The following is a 19,229-nucleotide window of genomic DNA, read 5'->3' as shown; positions in this document are numbered from 1 at the left end:
GTACTGGCCTGCTTACTAAGGAATCCTCAGGCTCAGCCCCTTACAGCTCTGGAAACGATGATGTTGAACCAGACTCTGTAAGAAACTAATGCTTATTCAAAATGTTTCTTTGCTGCTGGGTCTGCTTGGTCTAGCACTTGTGTCCTTTTCTCTCCTAGGGTCCTTGGTGTAAGTTACGAAAACCTGACAGAATGTAATTTCAGGGGGGCAGGTAAGTTCACTTGCAGCTTCAGTGTGCGTTGTAAATGTGGTTACATATTGTGATAGAATGACGTTTTAAAACACAGACACACACACACGCGAGGGCGCGCATTCTCTAGCACTCTCTGAAGGAGAAGGGGGAAAGTGCTCTTATATGGGGCCAGTGGCGCAATGGATAACGCTTCTGACTATGGATCAGAAGATTGTAGGTTCGACTCCTATCTGGCTCGGAAGGGTTGCCGGTCCCTTTTTTCAGGTAATTACACTTGAGTTCTTAATTATCTCAGTCTTCTTGTAGGATTAACATTCCGGTGCGGGATGTATCCAACAATCGTTCCGTGGTAAGGAGGCTGTGATAGCAACTGTGAATAGTCGAAAGTTTAATGATTGTCCTGGATTCTATGAGCCTGACCTTTGAATGTTTCCCAAGCCTAAGCTTTTTGAACAAGGGAGGAAAACTTCACAACATTTGTTTTCTGGAGTGAAAATAGTTTTACTTCAAGGGTCAAGATGCGGGTCGCAGGGGTCTAAAAAATTGGTTGTGCAGGATTTTTAGGAACAACTGTTCAAGACACCCACCTTTTAGAACTCTCTTGAAAATTATAGAAAGAAGCCCCATGTGAAAAGGCTCCTGGTGAAAGAGATAACATGCCTTCTTTTGGATCTGAAGACTGCAGGTTTGAACCCTATGTAGACCTTGCACTTTTTCATCTATTGTGATTTTTTAATCAGTAGGCTGCAGTTTAATGCTCATCAGTAATACTACTCTTGGGCACAGGCAGATGTCATTCGATTGATGGCAGCCTCAATAACAAAGCAGGGGACGGCGGGCACACAATTATATGCACAATGAGGCAATGTCTTTGATTTGGTGGAAGAGAATTAGAATGCCTAGGTAGGGGGCGAAAAGTTACACTGCCTATGATGGCAAACATTCTTAAAAAGAGCCTGCTTGCAGATGAAAGGAACATTTACCTCCAAAGATTCAATATAGTAAACAGCTCTCAAGGAAATACTACTGATTGGTGGAAGAGAAAGATTGTGGAGCAACTACTCCCCGAACCATAGGCATTTCTGAGAGAAATGGGGGGAATGATTTCAAATGTTGCCCAGACGTGGGTCTTGAAAAGTCCATCATAACCCCCCAGTAAAACTGAATTTTGAAACAGCCAAGCGTTCACCCTCAAGGGGTGCGCGGGTCTGGGATTTCAACAGGGGTCCTTGATCCTTCAAACAAGGTATAAAGGTTGTTAACACAGATGTGTGCCAGAGTGTGTAGTGTGTTTGAGTTAGCACTTGATAGATGGCCCTTTTAATTTTGTGAGAATCATAATGCACTGAGCCAGTTCCTTGTTATCCATGGGCCAACACCTGACACACCCAGATGGAACCCAAGGCGGGGAGAGAGGTGGATTAGAGCAGCTTCAAGAGCATTGTGCTGTTTCTGCCTTCTGCCCCTCTCATCCCCGATCGGCCACGATCGGCCAAAACCTCTCTAAAAGGGTGCAGGGTGAACATTTCTTGGACCTCAGAAACTGAGGGAGGCCGGCCCAATGGGTCCTCAATGGACCGATAGAACCCAGTGCCTCACCTGGCCTGGTATTTCCAGCTTCACCAAGCAATCTGGTGGCAAGGCTTACTTTAGCAGTCCTGCTGAAAAGGGGGTCCCCATATGGCCCAGAGGCCCTCATTTGCATAGGCCCTGCCCTTCTCTCTGCTCTGCCCAGCTTCCCACAAAGCAATGCGTCACTGGCAACAGTATAGAGTTGGGGGACGGGGTAAAGGATAATGACAGGGAGGCTGGAAAATAGAAAGAAAGGTCACTGAAGTGCTGAAGTCTTCCTTGCTAAATGCAGCTGGGCACTGGCATTGGCCTGCAGGAGCGGTTAACACCTTAAGAATGTTGAGGGGCGGCCAATTCAAAAATACAAATGGGAAGGAAGGCACTGGAAGTTGCTTTATTATTACTAGAAGACTTGCAAACAAAGGACCTTTCTCTCTCGAAAGCTGTTAAAAATATGGAACGCTTCACGAATTTGCGTGTCATCCTTGCGCAGGGGCCATGCTAATCTTCTCTGTATCGTTCCAATTTTAGTATATGTGCCGCCGAAGCAAGCACACTTCATGGGTGAGCCTTCAATGTATATACACTCCCTGAATCTGCAGTCTTCAGACGTAGGGTGGCCTGAAAGCGCTGATTGGATGGTCCAGTAAGCATTCAATTCTGAGACACATGGCAATAAGGCATGAGGCCTAACAATCCACTTCTATTCCCTATATTTGTGGTCCAAATCTTCACACATTGTAAGCATCTTCATTACGCCAGGTTGCAAAGGCTCATGGTCCAGACTACAGGCAAAGAGCATTGTGACATCACACTTCCTGGGGAACGTTGATGGAAAAGGTGAGTCAGCTGCACAGTAGGCTAGGTGATGGCTTGTGGGAGTGGGATGGTGTTGTGGTGGGTTCCAGGGCAGAGAGAGCATATGAAAAGGTGTCTTAATTTTCACCTGTATTTGAATAATAAACGCTTTAGTGTTGTACTGGCCTGCTTACTAAGGAATCCTCAGGCTCAGCCCCTTACAGCTCTGGAAACGATGATGTTGAACCAGACTCTGTAAGAAACTAATGCTTATTCAAAATGTTTCTTTGCTGCTGGGTCTGCTTGGTCTAGCACTTGTGTCCTTTTCTCTCCTAGGGTCCTTGGTGTAAGTTACGAAAACCTGACAGAATGTAATTTCAGGGGGGCAGGTAAGTTCACTTGCAGCTTCAGTGTGCGTTGTAAATGTGGTTACATATTGTGATAGAATGACGTTTTAAAACACAGACACACACACACGCGAGGGCGCGCATTCTCTAGCACTCTCTGAAGGAGAAGGGGGAAAGTGCTCTTATATGGGGCCAGTGGCGCAATGGATAACGCTTCTGACTATGGATCAGAAGATTGTAGGTTCGACTCCTATCTGGCTCGGAAGGGTTGCCGGTCCCTTTTTTCAGGTAATTACACTTGAGTTCTTAATTATCTCAGTCTTCTTGTAGGATTAACATTCCGGTGCGGGATGTATCCAACAATCGTTCCGTGGTAAGGAGGCTGTGATAGCAACTGTGAATAGTCGAAAGTTTAATGATTGTCCTGGATTCTATGAGCCTGACCTTTGAATGTTTCCCAAGCCTAAGCTTTTTGAACAAGGGAGGAAAACTTCACAACATTTGTTTTCTGGAGTGAAAATAGTTTTACTTCAAGGGTCAAGATGCGGGTCGCAGGGGTCTAAAAAATTGGTTGTGCAGGATTTTTAGGAACAACTGTTCAAGACACCCACCTTTTAGAACTCTCTTGAAAATTATAGAAAGAAGCCCCATGTGAAAAGGCTCCTGGTGAAAGAGATAACATGCCTTCTTTTGGATCTGAAGACTGCAGGTTTGAACCCTATGTAGACCTTGCACTTTTTCATCTATTGTGATTTTTTAATCAGTAGGCTGCAGTTTAATGCTCATCAGTAATACTACTCTTGGGCACAGGCAGATGTCATTCGATTGATGGCAGCCTCAATAACAAAGCAGGGGACGGCGGGCACACAATTATATGCACAATGAGGCAATGTCTTTGATTTGGTGGAAGAGAATTAGAATGCCTAGGTAGGGGGCGAAAAGTTACACTGCCTATGATGGCAAACATTCTTAAAAAGAGCCTGCTTGCAGATGAAAGGAACATTTACCTCCAAAGATTCAATATAGTAAACAGCTCTCAAGGAAATACTACTGATTGGTGGAAGAGAAAGATTGTGGAGCAACTACTCCCCGAACCATAGGCATTTCTGAGAGAAATGGGGGGAATGATTTCAAATGTTGCCCAGACGTGGGTCTTGAAAAGTCCATCATAACCCCCCAGTAAAACTGAATTTTGAAACAGCCAAGCGTTCACCCTCAAGGGGTGCGCGGGTCTGGGATTTCAACAGGGGTCCTTGATCCTTCAAACAAGGTATAAAGGTTGTTAACACAGATGTGTGCCAGAGTGTGTAGTGTGTTTGAGTTAGCACTTGATAGATGGCCCTTTTAATTTTGTGAGAATCATAATGCACTGAGCCAGTTCCTTGTTATCCATGGGCCAACACCTGACACACCCAGATGGAACCCAAGGCGGGGAGAGAGGTGGATTAGGGCAGCTTCAAGAGCATTGTGCTGTTTCTGCCTTCTGCCCCTCTCATCCCCGATCGGCCACGATCGGCCAAAACCTCTCTAAAAGGGTGCAGGGTGAACATTTCTTGGACCTCAGAAACTGAGGGAGGCCGGCCCAATGGGTCCTCAATGGACCGATAGAACCCAGTGCCTCACCTGGCCTGGTATTTCCAGCTTCACAAAGCAATCTGGTGGCAAGGCTTACTTTAGCAGTCCTGCTGAAAAGGGGGTCCCCATATGGCCCAGAGGCCCTCATTTGCATAGGCCCTGCCCTTCTCTCTGCTCTGCCCAGCTTCCCACAAAGCAATGCGTCACTGGCAACAGTATAGAGTTGGGGGACGGGGTAAAGGATAATGACAGGGAGGCTGGAAAATAGAAAGAAAGGTCACTGAAGTGCTGAAGTCTTCCTTGCTAAATGCAGCTGGGCACTGGCATTGGCCTGCAGGAGCGGTTAACACCTTAAGAATGTTGAGGGGCGGCCAATTCAAAAATACAAATGGGAAGGAAGGCACTGGAAGTTGCTTTATTATTACTAGAAGACTTGCAAACAAAGGACCTTTCTCTCTCGAAAGCTGTTAAAAATATGGAACGCTTCACGAATTTGCGTGTCATCCTTGCGCAGGGGCCATGCTAATCTTCTCTGTATCGTTCCAATTTTAGTATATGTACCGCCGAAGCAAGCACACTTCATGGGTGAGCCTTCAATGTATATACACTCCCTGAATCTGCAGTCTTCAGACGTAGGGTGGCCTGAAAGCGCTGATTGGATGGTCCAGTAAGCATTCAATTCTGAGACACATGGCAATAAGGCATGAGGCCTAACAATCCACTTCTATTCCCTATATTTGTGGTCCAAATCTTCACACATTGTAAGCATCTTCATTACGCCAGGTTGCAAAGGCTCATGGTCCAGACTACAGGCAAAGAGCATTGTGACATCACACTTCCTGGGGAACGTTGATGGAAAAGGTGAGTCAGCTGCACAGTAGGCTAGGTGATGGCTTGTGGGAGTGGGATGGTGTTGTGGTGGGTTCCAGGGCAGAGAGAGCATATGAAAAGGTGTCTTAATTTTCACCTGTATTTGAATAATAAACGCTTTAGTGTTGTACTGGCCTGCTTACTAAGGAATCCTCAGGCTCAGCCCCTTACAGCTCTGGAAACGATGATGTTGAACCAGACTCTGTAAGAAACTAATGCTTATTCAAAATGTTTCTTTGCTGCTGGGTCTGCTTGGTCTGGCACTTGTGTCCTTTTCTCTCCTAGGGTCCTTGGTGTAACTTACGAAAACCTGACAGAACGTAATTTCAGGGGGGCAGGTAAGTTCACTTGCAGCTTCAGTGTGCGTTGTAAATGTGGTTACATATTGTGATAGAATGACGTTTTAAAACACAGACACACACACACGCGAGGGCGCGCATTCTCTAGCACTCTCTGAAGGAGAAGGGGGAAAGTGCTCTTATATGGGGCCAGTGGCGCAATGGATAACGCTTCTGACTATGGATCAGAAAATTGTAGGTTCGACTCCTATCTGGCTCGGAAGGGTTGCCGGTCCCTTTTTTCATGTAATTACACTTGAGTTCTTAATTATCTCAGTCTTCTTGTAGGATTAACATTCCGGTGCGGGATGTATCCAACAATCGTTCTGTGGTAAGGAGGCTGTGATAGCAACTGTGGCTAGTAGAAAGTTTAATGATTGTCCTGGATTCTATGAGCCTGACCTTTGAATGTTTCCCAAGCCTAAGCTTTTTGAACAAGGGAGGAAAACTTCACAACATTTGTTTTCTGGAGTGAAAATAGTTTTACTTCAAGGGTCAAGATGCGGGTCGCAGGGGTCTAAAAAATTGGTTGTGCAGGATTTTTAGGAACAACTGTTCAAGACACCCACCTTTTAGAACTCTCTTGAAAATTATAGAAATAAGCCCCATGTGAAAAGGCTCCTGGTGAAAGAGATAACATGCCTTCTTTTGGATCTGAAGACTGCAGGTTTGAACCCTATGTAGACCTTGCACTTTTTCATCTATTGTGATTTTTTAATCAGTAGGCTGCAGTTTAATGCTCATCAGTAATACTACTCTTGGGCACAGGCAGATGTCATTCGATTGATGGCAGCCTCAATAACAAAGCAGGGGACGGCGGGCACACAATTATATGCACAATGAGGCAATGTCTTTGATTTGGTGGAAGAGAATTAGAATGCCTAGGTAGGGGGCGAAAAGTTACACTGCCTATGATGGCAAACATTCTTAAAAAGAGCCTGCTTGCAGATGAAAGGAACATTTACCTCCAAAGATTCAATATAGTAAACAGCTCTCAAGGAAATACTACTGATTGGTGGAAGTGAAAGATTGTGGAGCAACTACTCCCCGAACCATAGGCATTTCTGAGAGAAATGGGGGGAATGATTTCAAATGTTGCCCAGACGTGGGTCTTGAAAAGTCCATCATAACCCCCCAGTAAAACTGAATTTTGAAACAGCCAAGCGTTCACCCTCAAGGGGTGCGCGGGTCTGGGATTTCAACAGGGGTCCTTGATCCTTCAAACAAGGTATAAAGGTTGTTAACACAGATGTGTGCCAGAGTGTGTAGTGTGTTTGAGTTAGCACTTGATAGATGGCCCTTTTAATTTTATGAGAATCATAATGCACTGAGCCAGTTCCTTGTTATCCATGGGCCAACACCTGACACACCCAGATGGAACCCAAGGCGGGGAGAGAGGTGGATTAGAGCAGCTTCAAGAGCATTGTGCTCTTTCTGCCTTCTGCCCCTCTCATCCCCGATCGGCCACGATCGGCCAAAACCTCTCTAAAAGGGTGCAGGGTGAACATTTCTTGGACCTCAGAAACTGAGGGAGGCCGGCCCAATGGGTCCTCAATGGACCGATAGAACCCAGTGCCTCACCTGGCCTGGTATTTCCAGCTTCACCAAGCAATCTGGTGGCAAGGCTTACTTTAGCAGTCCTGCTGAAAAGGGGGTCCCCATATGGCCCAGAGGCCCTCATTTGCATAGGCCCTGCCCTTCTCTCTGCTCTGCCCAGCTTCCCACAAAGCAATGCGTCACTGGCAACAGTATAGAGTTGGGGGACGGGGTAAAGGATAATGACAGGGAGGCTGGAAAATAGAAAGAAAGGTCACTGAAGTGCTGAAGTCTTCCTTGCTAAATGCAGCTGGGCACTGGCATTGGCCTGCAGGAGCGGTTAACACCTTAAGAATGTTGAGGGGCGGCCAATTCAAAAATACAAATGGGAAGGAAGGCACTGGAAGTTGCTTTATTATTACTAGAAGACTTGCAAACAAAGGACCTTTCTCTCTCGAAAGCTGTTAAAAATATGGAACGCTTCACGAATTTGCGTGTCATCCTTGCGCAGGGGCCATGCTAATCTTCTCTGTATCGTTCCAATTTTAGTATATGTGCCGCCGAAGCAAGCACACTTCATGGGTGAGCCTTCAATGTATATACACTCCCTGAATCTGCAGTCTTCAGACGTAGGGTGGCCTGAAAGCGCTGATTGGATGGTCCAGTAAGCATTCAATTCTGAGACACATGGCAATAAGGCATGAGGCCTAACAATCCACTTCTATTCCCTATATTTGTGGTCCAAATCTTCACACATTGTAAGCATCTTCATTACGCCAGGTTGCAAAGGCTCATGGTCCAGACTACAGGCAAAGAGCATTGTGACATCACACTTCCTGGGGAACGTTGATGGAAAAGGTGAGTCAGCTGCACAGTAGGCTAGGTGATGGCTTGTGGGAGTGGGATGGTGTTGTGGTGGGTTCCAGGGCAGAGAGAGCATATGAAAAGGTGTCTTAATTTTCACCTGTATTTGAATAATAAACGCTTTAGTGTTGTACTGGCCTGCTTACTAAGGAATCCTCAGGCTCAGCCCCTTACAGCTCTGGAAACGATGATGTTGAACCAGACTCTGTAAGAAACTAATGCTTATTCAAAATGTTTCTTTGCTGCTGGGTCTGCTTGGTCTAGCACTTGTGTCCTTTTCTCTCCTAGGGTCCTTGGTGTAAGTTACGAAAACCTGACAGAATGTAATTTCAGGGGGGCAGGTAAGTTCACTTGCAGCTTCAGTGTGCGTTGTAAATGTGGTTACATATTGTGATAGAATGACGTTTTAAAACACAGACACACACACACGCGAGGGCGCGCATTCTCTAGCACTCTCTGAAGGAGAAGGGGGAAAGTGCTCTTATATGGGGCCAGTGGCGCAATGGATAACGCTTCTGACTATGGATCAGAAGATTGTAGGTTCGACTCCTATCTGGCTCGGAAGGGTTGCCGGTCCCTTTTTTCAGGTAATTACACTTGAGTTCTTAATTATCTCAGTCTTCTTGTAGGATTAACATTCCGGTGCGGGATGTATCCAACAATCGTTCCGTGGTAAGGAGGCTGTGATAGCAACTGTGAATAGTCGAAAGTTTAATGATTGTCCTGGATTCTATGAGCCTGACCTTTGAATGTTTCCCAAGCCTAAGCTTTTTGAACAAGGGAGGAAAACTTCACAACATTTGTTTTCTGGAGTGAAAATAGTTTTACTTCAAGGGTCAAGATGCGGGTCGCAGGGGTCTAAAAAATTGGTTGTGCAGGATTTTTAGGAACAACTGTTCAAGACACCCACCTTTTAGAACTCTCTTGAAAATTATAGAAAGAAGCCCCATGTGAAAAGGCTCCTGGTGAAAGAGATAACATGCCTTCTTTTGGATCTGAAGACTGCAGGTTTGAACCCTATGTAGACCTTGCACTTTTTCATCTATTGTGATTTTTTAATCAGTAGGCTGCAGTTTAATGCTCATCAGTAATACTACTCTTGGGCACAGGCAGATGTCATTCGATTGATGGCAGCCTCAATAACAAAGCAGGGGACGGCGGGCACACAATTATATGCACAATGAGGCAATGTCTTTGATTTGGTGGAAGAGAATTAGAATGCCTAGGTAGGGGGCGAAAAGTTACACTGCCTATGATGGCAAACATTCTTAAAAAGAGCCTGCTTGCAGATGAAAGGAACATTTACCTCCAAAGATTCAATATAGTAAACAGCTCTCAAGGAAATACTACTGATTGGTGGAAGAGAAAGATTGTGGAGCAACTACTCCCCGAACCATAGGCATTTCTGAGAGAAATGGGGGGAATGATTTCAAATGTTGCCCAGACGTGGGTCTTGAAAAGTCCATCATAACCCCCCAGTAAAACTGAATTTTGAAACAGCCAAGCGTTCACCCTCAAGGGGTGCGCGGGTCTGGGATTTCAACAGGGGTCCTTGATCCTTCAAACAAGGTATAAAGGTTGTTAACACAGATGTGTGCCAGAGTGTGTAGTGTGTTTGAGTTAGCACTTGATAGATGGCCCTTTTAATTTTGTGAGAATCATAATGCACTGAGCCAGTTCCTTGTTATCCATGGGCCAACACCTGACACACCCAGATGGAACCCAAGGCGGGGAGAGAGGTGGATTAGGGCAGCTTCAAGAGCATTGTGCTGTTTCAGCCTTCTGCCCCCCTCATCCCCGATCGGCCACGATCGGCCAAAACCTCTCTAAAAGGGTGCAGGGTGAACATTTCTTGGACCTCAGAAACTGAGGGAGGCCGGCCCAATGGGTCCTCAATGGACCGATAGAACCCAGTGCCTCACCTGGCCTGGTATTTCCAGCTTCACAAAGCAATCTGGTGGCAAGGCTTACTTTAGCAGTCCTGCTGAAAAGGGGGTCCCCATATGGCCCAGAGGCCCTCATTTGCATAGGCCCTGCCCTTCTCTCTGCTCTGCCCAGCTTCCCACAAAGCAATGCGTCACTGGCAACAGTATAGAGTTGGGGGACGGGGTAAAGGATAATGACAGGGAGGCTGGAAAATAGAAAGAAAGGTCACTGAAGTGCTGTAGTCTTCCTTGCTAAATGCAGCTGGGCACTGGCATTGGCCTGCAGGAGCGGTTAACACCTTAAGAATGTTGAGGGGCGGCCAATTCAAAAATACAAATGGGAAGGAAGGCACTGGAAGTTGCTTTATTATTACTAGAAGACTTGCAAACAAAGGACCTTTCTCTCTCGAAAGCTGTTAAAAATATGGAACGCTTCACGAATTTGCGTGTCATCCTTGCGCAGGGGCCATGCTAATCTTCTCTGTATCGTTCCAATTTTAGTATATGTACCGCCGAAGCAAGCACACTTCATGGGTGAGCCTTCAATGTATATACACTCCCTGAATCTGCAGTCTTCAGACGTAGGGTGGCCTGAAAGCGCTGATTGGATGGTCCAGTAAGCATTCAATTCTGAGACACATGGCAATAAGGCATGAGGCCTAACAATCCACTTCTATTCCCTATATTTGTGGTCCAAATCTTCACACATTGTAAGCATCTTCATTACGCCAGGTTGCAAAGGCTCATGGTCCAGACTACAGGCAAAGAGCATTGTGACATCACACTTCCTGGGGAACGTTGATGGAAAAGGTGAGTCAGCTGCACAGTAGGCTAGGTGATGGCTTGTGGGAGTGGGATGGTGTTGTGGTGGGTTCCAGGGCAGAGAGAGCATATGAAAAGGTGTCTTAATTTTCACCTGTATTTGAATAATAAACGCTTTAGTGTTGTACTGGCCTGCTTACTAAGGAATCCTCAGGCTCAGCCCCTTACAGCTCTGGAAACGATGATGTTGAACCAGACTCTGTAAGAAACTAATGCTTATTCAAAATGTTTCTTTGCTGCTGGGTCTGCTTGGTCTGGCACTTGTGTCCTTTTCTCTCCTAGGGTCCTTGGTGTAACTTACGAAAACCTGACAGAACGTAATTTCAGGGGGGCAGGTAAGTTCACTTGCAGCTTCAGTGTGCGTTGTAAATGTGGTTACATATTGTGATAGAATGACGTTTTAAAACACAGACACACACACACGCGAGGGCGCGCATTCTCTAGCACTCTCTGAAGGAGAAGGGGGAAAGTGCTCTTATATGGGGCCAGTGGCGCAATGGATAACGCTTCTGACTATGGATCAGAAAATTGTAGGTTCGACTCCTATCTGGCTCGGAAGGGTTGCCGGTCCCTTTTTTCATGTAATTACACTTGAGTTCTTAATTATCTCAGTCTTCTTGTAGGATTAACATTCCGGTGCGGGATGTATCCAACAATCGTTCTGTGGTAAGGAGGCTGTGATAGCAACTGTGGCTAGTAGAAAGTTTAATGATTGTCCTGGATTCTATGAGCCTGACCTTTGAATGTTTCCCAAGCCTAAGCTTTTTGAACAAGGGAGGAAAACTTCACAACATTTGTTTTCTGGAGTGAAAATAGTTTTACTTCAAGGGTCAAGATGCGGGTCGCAGGGGTCTAAAAAATTGGTTGTGCAGGATTTTTAGGAACAACTGTTCAAGACACCCACCTTTTAGAACTCTCTTGAAAATTATAGAAATAAGCCCCATGTGAAAAGGCTCCTGGTGAAAGAGATAACATGCCTTCTTTTGGATCTGAAGACTGCAGGTTTGAACCCTATGTAGACCTTGCACTTTTTCATCTATTGTGATTTTTTAATCAGTAGGCTGCAGTTTAATGCTCATCAGTAATACTACTCTTGGGCACAGGCAGATGTCATTCGATTGATGGCAGCCTCAATAACAAAGCAGGGGACGGCGGGCACACAATTATATGCACAATGAGGCAATGTCTTTGATTTGGTGGAAGAGAATTAGAATGCCTAGGTAGGGGGCGAAAAGTTACACTGCCTATGATGGCAAACATTCTTAAAAAGAGCCTGCTTGCAGATGAAAGGAACATTTACCTCCAAAGATTCAATATAGTAAACAGCTCTCAAGGAAATACTACTGATTGGTGGAAGTGAAAGATTGTGGAGCAACTACTCCCCGAACCATAGGCATTTCTGAGAGAAATGGGGGGAATGATTTCAAATGTTGCCCAGACGTGGGTCTTGAAAAGTCCATCATAACCCCCCAGTAAAACTGAATTTTGAAACAGCCAAGCGTTCACCCTCAAGGGGTGCGCGGGTCTGGGATTTCAACAGGGGTCCTTGATCCTTCAAACAAGGTATAAAGGTTGTTAACACAGATGTGTGCCAGAGTGTGTAGTGTGTTTGAGTTAGCACTTGATAGATGGCCCTTTTAATTTTATGAGAATCATAATGCACTGAGCCAGTTCCTTGTTATCCATGGGCCAACACCTGACACACCCAGATGGAACCCAAGGCGGGGAGAGAGGTGGATTAGAGCAGCTTCAAGAGCATTGTGCTCTTTCTGCCTTCTGCCCCTCTCATCCCCGATCGGCCACGATCGGCCAAAACCTCTCTAAAAGGGTGCAGGGTGAACATTTCTTGGACCTCAGAAACTGAGGGAGGCCGGCCCAATGGGTCCTCAATGGACCGATAGAACCCAGTGCCTCACCTGGCCTGGTATTTCCAGCTTCACCAAGCAATCTGGTGGCAAGGCTTACTTTAGCAGTCCTGCTGAAAAGGGGGTCCCCATATGGCCCAGAGGCCCTCATTTGCATAGGCCCTGCCCTTCTCTCTGCTCTGCCCAGCTTCCCACAAAGCAATGCGTCACTGGCAACAGTATAGAGTTGGGGGACGGGGTAAAGGATAATGACAGGGAGGCTGGAAAATAGAAAGAAAGGTCACTGAAGTGCTGAAGTCTTCCTTGCTAAATGCAGCTGGGCACTGGCATTGGCCTGCAGGAGCGGTTAACACCTTAAGAATGTTGAGGGGCGGCCAATTCAAAAATACAAATGGGAAGGAAGGCACTGGAAGTTGCTTTATTATTACTAGAAGACTTGCAAACAAAGGACCTTTCTCTCTCGAAAGCTGTTAAAAATATGGAACGCTTCACGAATTTGCGTGTCATCCTTGCGCAGGGGCCATGCTAATCTTCTCTGTATCGTTCCAATTTTAGTATATGTGCCGCCGAAGCAAGCACACTTCATGGGTGAGCCTTCAATGTATATACACTCCCTGAATCTGCAGTCTTCAGACGTAGGGTGGCCTGAAAGCGCTGATTGGATGGTCCAGTAAGCATTCAATTCTGAGACACATGGCAATAAGGCATGAGGCCTAACAATCCACTTCTATTCCCTATATTTGTGGTCCAAATCTTCACACATTGTAAGCATCTTCATTACGCCAGGTTGCAAAGGCTCATGGTCCAGACTACAGGCAAAGAGCATTGTGACATCACACTTCCTGGGGAACGTTGATGGAAAAGGTGAGTCAGCTGCACAGTAGGCTAGGTGATGGCTTGTGGGAGTGGGATGGTGTTGTGGTGGGTTCCAGGGCAGAGAGAGCATATGAAAAGGTGTCTTAATTTTCACCTGTATTTGAATAATAAACGCTTTAGTGTTGTACTGGCCTGCTTACTAAGGAATCCTCAGGCTCAGCCCCTTACAGCTCTGGAAACGATGATGTTGAACCAGACTCTGTAAGAAACTAATGCTTATTCAAAATGTTTCTTTGCTGCTGGGTCTGCTTGGTCTAGCACTTGTGTCCTTTTCTCTCCTAGGGTCCTTGGTGTAAGTTACGAAAACCTGACAGAATGTAATTTCAGGGGGGCAGGTAAGTTCACTTGCAGCTTCAGTGTGCGTTGTAAATGTGGTTACATATTGTGATAGAATGACGTTTTAAAACACAGACACACACACACGCGAGGGCGCGCATTCTCTAGCACTCTCTGAAGGAGAAGGGGGAAAGTGCTCTTATATGGGGCCAGTGGCGCAATGGATAACGCTTCTGTCTATGGATCAGAAGATTGTAGGTTCGACTCCTATCTGGCTCGGAAGGGTTGCCGGTCCCTTTTTTCAGGTAATTACACTTGAGTTCTTAATTATCTCAGTCTTCTTGTAGGATTAACATTCCGGTGCGGGATGTATCCAACAATCGTTCCGTGGTAAGGAGGCTGTGATAGCAACTGTGAATAGTCGAAAGTTTAATGATTGTCCTGGATTCTATGAGCCTGACCTTTGAATGTTTCCCAAGCCTAAGCTTTTTGAACAAGGGAGGAAAACTTCACAACATTTGTTTTCTGGAGTGAAAATAGTTTTACTTCAAGGGTCAAGATGCGGGTCGCAGGGGTCTAAAAAATTGGTTGTGCAGGATTTTTAGGAACAACTGTTCAAGACACCCACCTTTTAGAACTCTCTTGAAAATTATAGAAAGAAGCCCCATGTGAAAAGGCTCCTGGTGAAAGAGATAACATGCCTTCTTTTGGATCTGAAGACTGCAGGTTTGAACCCTATGTAGACCTTGCACTTTTTCATCTATTGTGATTTTTTAATCAGTAGGCTGCAGTTTAATGCTCATCAGTAATACTACTCTTGGGCACAGGCAGATGTCATTCGATTGATGGCAGCCTCAATAACAAAGCAGGGGACGGCGGGCACACAATTATATGCACAATGAGGCAATGTCTTTGATTTGGTGGAAGAGAATTAGAATGCCTAGGTAGGGGGCGAAAAGTTACACTGCCTATGATGGCAAACATTCTTAAAAAGAGCCTGCTTGCAGATGAAAGGAACATTTACCTCCAAAGATTCAATATAGTAAACAGCTCTCAAGGAAATACTACTGATTGGTGGAAGTGAAAGATTGTGGAGCAACTACTCCCCGAACCATAGGCATTTCTGAGAGAAATGGGGGGAATGATTTCAAATGTTGCCCAGACGTGGGTCTTGAAAAGTCCATCATAACCCCCCAGTAAAACTGAATTTTGAAACAGCCAAGCGTTCACCCTCAAGGGGTGCGCGGGTCTGGGATTTCAACAGGGGTCCTTGATCCTTCAAACAAGGTATAAAGGTTGTTAACACAGATGTGTGCCAGAGTGTGTAGTGTGTTTGAGTTAGCACTTGATAGATGGCCCTTTTAATTTTATGAGAATCATAATGCACTGAGCCAGTTCCTTGTTATCCATGGGCCAACACCTGACACACCCAGATGGAACCCAAGGCGGGGAGAGAGGTGGATTAGAGCAGCTTCAAGAGCATTGTGCTCTTTCTGCCTTCTGCCCCTCTCATCCCTGATCGGCCACGATCGGCCAAAACCTCTCTAAAAGGGTGCAGGGTGAACATTTCTTGGACCTCAGAAACTGAGGGAGGCCGGCCCAATGGGTCCTCAATGGACCGATAGAACCCAGTGCCTCACCTGGCCTGGTATTTCCAGCTTCACCAAGCAATCTGGTGGCAAGGCTTACTTTAGCAGTCCTGCTGAAAAGGGGGTCCCCATATGGCCCAGAGGCCCTCATTTGCATAGGCCCTGCCCTTCTCTCTGCTCTGCCCAGCTTCCCACAAAGCAATGCGTCACTGGCAACAGTATAGAGTTGGGGGACGGGGTAAAGGATAATGACAGGGAGGCTGGAAAATAGAAAGAAAGGTCACTGAAGTGCTGAAGTCTTCCTTGCTAAATGCAGCTGGGCACTGGCATTGGCCTGCAGGAGCGGTTAACACCTTAAGAATGTTGAGGGGCGGCCAATTCAAAAATACAAATGGGAAGGAAGGCACTGGAAGTTGCTTTATTATTACTAGAAGACTTGCAAACAAAGGACCTTTCTCTCTCGAAAGCTGTTAAAAATATGGAACGCTTCACGAATTTGCGTGTCATCCTTGCGCAGGGGCCATGCTAATCTTCTCTGTATCGTTCCAATTTTAGTATATGTGCCGCCGAAGCAAGCACACTTCATGGGTGAGCCTTCAATGTATATACACTCCCTGAATCTGCAGTCTTCAGACGTAGGGTGGCCTGAAAGCGCTGATTGGATGGTCCAGTAAGCATTCAATTCTGAGACACATGGCAATAAGGCATGAGGCCTAACAATCCACTTCTATTCCCTATATTTGTGGTCCAAATCTTCACACATTGTAAGCATCTTCATTACGCCAGGTTGCAAAGGCTCATGGTCCAGACTACAGGCAAAGAGCATTGTGACATCACACTTCCTGGGGAACGTTGATGGAAAAGGTGAGTCAGCTGCACAGTAGGCTAGGTGATGGCTTGTGGGAGTGGGATGGTGTTGTGGTGGGTTCCAGGGCAGAGAGAGCATATGAAAAGGTGTCTTAATTTTCACCTGTATTTGAATAATAAACGCTTTAGTGTTGTACTGGCCTGCTTACTAAGGAATCCTCAGGCTCAGCCCCTTACAGCTCTGGAAACGATGATGTTGAACCAGACTCTGTAAGAAACTAATGCTTATTCAAAATGTTTCTTTGCTGCTGGGTCTGCTTGGTCTAGCACTTGTGTCCTTTTCTCTCCTAGGGTCCTTGGTGTAAGTTACGAAAACCTGACAGAATGTAATTTCAGGGGGGCAGGTAAGTTCACTTGCAGCTTCAGTGTGCGTTGTAAATGTGGTTACATATTGTGATAGAATGACGTTTTAAAACACAGACACACACACACGCGAGGGCGCGCATTCTCTAGCACTCTCTGAAGGAGAAGGGGGAAAGTGCTCTTATATGGGGCCAGTGGCGCAATGGATAACGCTTCTGACTATGGATCAGAAGATTGTAGGTTCGACTCCTATCTGGCTCGGAAGGGTTGCCGGTCCCTTTTTTCAGGTAATTACACTTGAGTTCTTAATTATCTCAGTCTTCTTGTAGGATTAACATTCCGGTGCGGGATGTATCCAACAATCGTTCCGTGGTAAGGAGGCTGTGATAGCAACTGTGAATAGTCGAAAGTTTAATGATTGTCCTGGATTCTATGAGCCTGACCTTTGAATGTTTCCCAAGCCTAAGCTTTTTGAACAAGGGAGGAAAACTTCACAACATTTGTTTTCTGGAGTGAAAATAGTTTTACTTCAAGGGTCAAGATGCGGGTCGCAGGGGTCTAAAAAATTGGTTGTGCAGGATTTTTAGGAACAACTGTTCAAGACACCCACCTTTTAGAACTCTCTTGAAAATTATAGAAAGAAGCCCCATGTGAAAAGGCTCCTGGTGAAAGAGATAACATGCCTTCTTTTGGATCTGAAGACTGCAGGTTTGAACCCTATGTAGACCTTGCACTTTTTCATCTATTGTGATTTTTTAATCAGTAGGCTGCAGTTTAATGCTCATCAGTAATACTACTCTTGGGCACAGGCAGATGTCATTCGATTGATGGCAGCCTCAATAACAAAGCAGGGGACGGCGGGCACACAATTATATGCACAATGAGGCAATGTCTTTGATTTGGTGGAAGAGAATTAGAATGCCTAGGTAGGGGGCGAAAAGTTACACTGCCTATGATGGCAAACATTCTTAAAAAGAGCCTGCTTGCAGATGAAAGGAACATTTACCTCCAAAGATTCAATATAGTAAACAGCTCTCAAGGAAATACTACTGATTGGTGGAAGTGAAAGATTGTGGAGCAACTACTCCCCGAACCATAGGCATTTCTGAGAGAAATGGGGGGAATGATTTCAAATGTTGCCCAGACGTGGGTCTTGAAAAGTCCATCATAACCCCCCAGTAAAACTGAATTTTGAAACAGCCAAGCGTTCACCCTCAAGGGGTGCGCGGGTCTGGGATTTCAACAGGGGTCCTTGATCCTTCAAACAAGGTATAAAGGTTGTTAACACAGATGTGTGCCAGAGTGTGTAGTGTGTTTGAGTTAGCACTTGATAGATGGCCCTTTTAATTTTATGAGAATCATAATGCACTGAGCCAGTTCCTTGTTATCCATGGGCCAACACCTGACACACCCAGATGGAACCCAAGGCGGGGAGAGAGGTGGATTAGAGCAGCTTCAAGAGCATTGTGCTCTTTCTGCCTTCTGCCCCTCTCATCCCTGATCGGCCACGATCGGCCAAAACCTCTCTAAAAGGGTGCAGGGTGAACATTTCTTGGACCTCAGAAACTGAGGGAGGCCGGCCCAATGGGTCCTCAATGGACCGATAGAACCCAGTGCCTCACCTGGCCTGGTATTTCCAGCTTCACCAAGCAATCTGGTGGCAAGGCTTACTTTAGCAGTCCTGCTGAAAAGGGGGTCCCCATATGGCCCAGAGGCCCTCATTTGCATAGGCCCTGCCCTTCTCTCTGCTCTGCCCAGCTTCCCACAAAGCAATGCGTCACTGGCAACAGTATAGAGTTGGGGGACGGGGTAAAGGATAATGACAGGGAGGCTGGAAAATAGAAAGAAAGGTCACTGAAGTGCTGAAGTCTTCCTTGCTAAATGCAGCTGGGCACTGGCATTGGCCTGCAGGAGCGGTTAACACCTTAAGAATGTTGAGGGGCGGCCAATTCAAAAATACAAATGGGAAGGAAGGCACTGGAAGTTGCTTTATTATTACTAGAAGACTTGCAAACAAAGGACCTTTCTCTCTCGAAAGCTGTTAAAAATATGGAACGCTTCACGAATTTGCGTGTCATCCTTGCGCAGGGGCCATGCTAATCTTCTCTGTATCGTTCCAATTTTAGTATATGTGCCGCCGAAGCAAGCACACTTCATGGGTGAGCCTTCAATGTATATACACTCCCTGAATCTGCAGTCTTCAGACGTAGGGTGGCCTGAAAGCGCTGATTGGATGGTCCAGTAAGCATTCAATTCTGAGACACATGGCAATAAGGCATGAGGCCTAACAATCCACTTCTATTCCCTATATTTGTGGTCCAAATCTTCACACATTGTAAGCATCTTCATTACGCCAGGTTGCAAAGGCTCATGGTCCAGACTACAGGCAAAGAGCATTGTGACATCACACTTCCTGGGGAACGTTGATGGAAAAGGTGAGTCAGCTGCACAGTAGGCTAGGTGATGGCTTGTGGGAGTGGGATGGTGTTGTGGTGGGTTCCAGGGCAGAGAGAGCATATGAAAAGGTGTCTTAATTTTCACCTGTATTTGAATAATAAACGCTTTAGTGTTGTACTGGCCTGCTTACTAAGGAATCCTCAGGCTCAGCCCCTT

General features: G+C 45.9%; 14 non-coding genes across 14 annotated transcripts; 7 read left to right on the top strand and 7 right to left on the bottom strand.

Annotated features, from left to right (window-relative positions):
* Positions 1 to 358: 358 nt before the first annotated feature.
* Positions 359 to 431, top strand: TRNAH-AUG (transfer RNA histidin (anticodon AUG)). The gene has a single exon. It is a non-coding gene; the product is annotated as a tRNA-His (tRNA).
* A 1,782-nt stretch (positions 432 to 2,213) lies between these two features.
* LOC138297703 (U6 spliceosomal RNA) lies at positions 2,214 to 2,320 on the bottom strand. Its single transcript, XR_011204246.1, has one exon. It is a non-coding gene; the product is annotated as a U6 spliceosomal RNA (small nuclear RNA).
* A 779-nt stretch (positions 2,321 to 3,099) lies between these two features.
* TRNAH-AUG (transfer RNA histidin (anticodon AUG)) lies at positions 3,100 to 3,172 on the top strand. Its single transcript has one exon. It is a non-coding gene; the product is annotated as a tRNA-His (tRNA).
* Positions 3,173 to 4,954: 1,782 nt separating this feature from the next.
* On the bottom strand, positions 4,955 to 5,061 carry LOC138297915 (U6 spliceosomal RNA). Its single transcript, XR_011204452.1, has one exon. It is a non-coding gene; the product is annotated as a U6 spliceosomal RNA (small nuclear RNA).
* A 779-nt stretch (positions 5,062 to 5,840) lies between these two features.
* TRNAH-AUG (transfer RNA histidin (anticodon AUG)) lies at positions 5,841 to 5,913 on the top strand. Its single transcript has one exon. It is a non-coding gene; the product is annotated as a tRNA-His (tRNA).
* A 1,782-nt stretch (positions 5,914 to 7,695) lies between these two features.
* Positions 7,696 to 7,802, bottom strand: LOC138297702 (U6 spliceosomal RNA). Its single transcript, XR_011204245.1, has one exon. It is a non-coding gene; the product is annotated as a U6 spliceosomal RNA (small nuclear RNA).
* Positions 7,803 to 8,581: 779 nt separating this feature from the next.
* Positions 8,582 to 8,654, top strand: TRNAH-AUG (transfer RNA histidin (anticodon AUG)). Its single transcript has one exon. It is a non-coding gene; the product is annotated as a tRNA-His (tRNA).
* Positions 8,655 to 10,436: 1,782 nt separating this feature from the next.
* Positions 10,437 to 10,543, bottom strand: LOC138297914 (U6 spliceosomal RNA). Its single transcript, XR_011204451.1, has one exon. It is a non-coding gene; the product is annotated as a U6 spliceosomal RNA (small nuclear RNA).
* A 779-nt stretch (positions 10,544 to 11,322) lies between these two features.
* Positions 11,323 to 11,395, top strand: TRNAH-AUG (transfer RNA histidin (anticodon AUG)). Its single transcript has one exon. It is a non-coding gene; the product is annotated as a tRNA-His (tRNA).
* Positions 11,396 to 13,177: 1,782 nt separating this feature from the next.
* LOC138297701 (U6 spliceosomal RNA) lies at positions 13,178 to 13,284 on the bottom strand. Its single transcript, XR_011204244.1, has one exon. It is a non-coding gene; the product is annotated as a U6 spliceosomal RNA (small nuclear RNA).
* Positions 13,285 to 14,063: 779 nt separating this feature from the next.
* TRNAH-AUG (transfer RNA histidin (anticodon AUG)) lies at positions 14,064 to 14,136 on the top strand. The gene has a single exon. It is a non-coding gene; the product is annotated as a tRNA-His (tRNA).
* Positions 14,137 to 15,918: 1,782 nt separating this feature from the next.
* LOC138297699 (U6 spliceosomal RNA) lies at positions 15,919 to 16,025 on the bottom strand. Its single transcript, XR_011204242.1, has one exon. It is a non-coding gene; the product is annotated as a U6 spliceosomal RNA (small nuclear RNA).
* A 779-nt stretch (positions 16,026 to 16,804) lies between these two features.
* TRNAH-AUG (transfer RNA histidin (anticodon AUG)) lies at positions 16,805 to 16,877 on the top strand. The gene has a single exon. It is a non-coding gene; the product is annotated as a tRNA-His (tRNA).
* Positions 16,878 to 18,659: 1,782 nt separating this feature from the next.
* LOC138297698 (U6 spliceosomal RNA) lies at positions 18,660 to 18,766 on the bottom strand. The gene has a single exon (XR_011204241.1). It is a non-coding gene; the product is annotated as a U6 spliceosomal RNA (small nuclear RNA).
* Positions 18,767 to 19,229: the final 463 nt, after the last annotated feature.

The sequence above is a fragment of the Pleurodeles waltl genome, chromosome 5 (assembly GCF_031143425.1).
Source record: "Pleurodeles waltl isolate 20211129_DDA chromosome 5, aPleWal1.hap1.20221129, whole genome shotgun sequence".
NCBI lineage: Eukaryota > Metazoa > Chordata > Amphibia > Caudata > Salamandridae > Pleurodeles > Pleurodeles waltl.
Note: the sequence above shows the minus strand (reverse complement) of the source record. Positions and strands in the feature narration are given on the sequence as shown.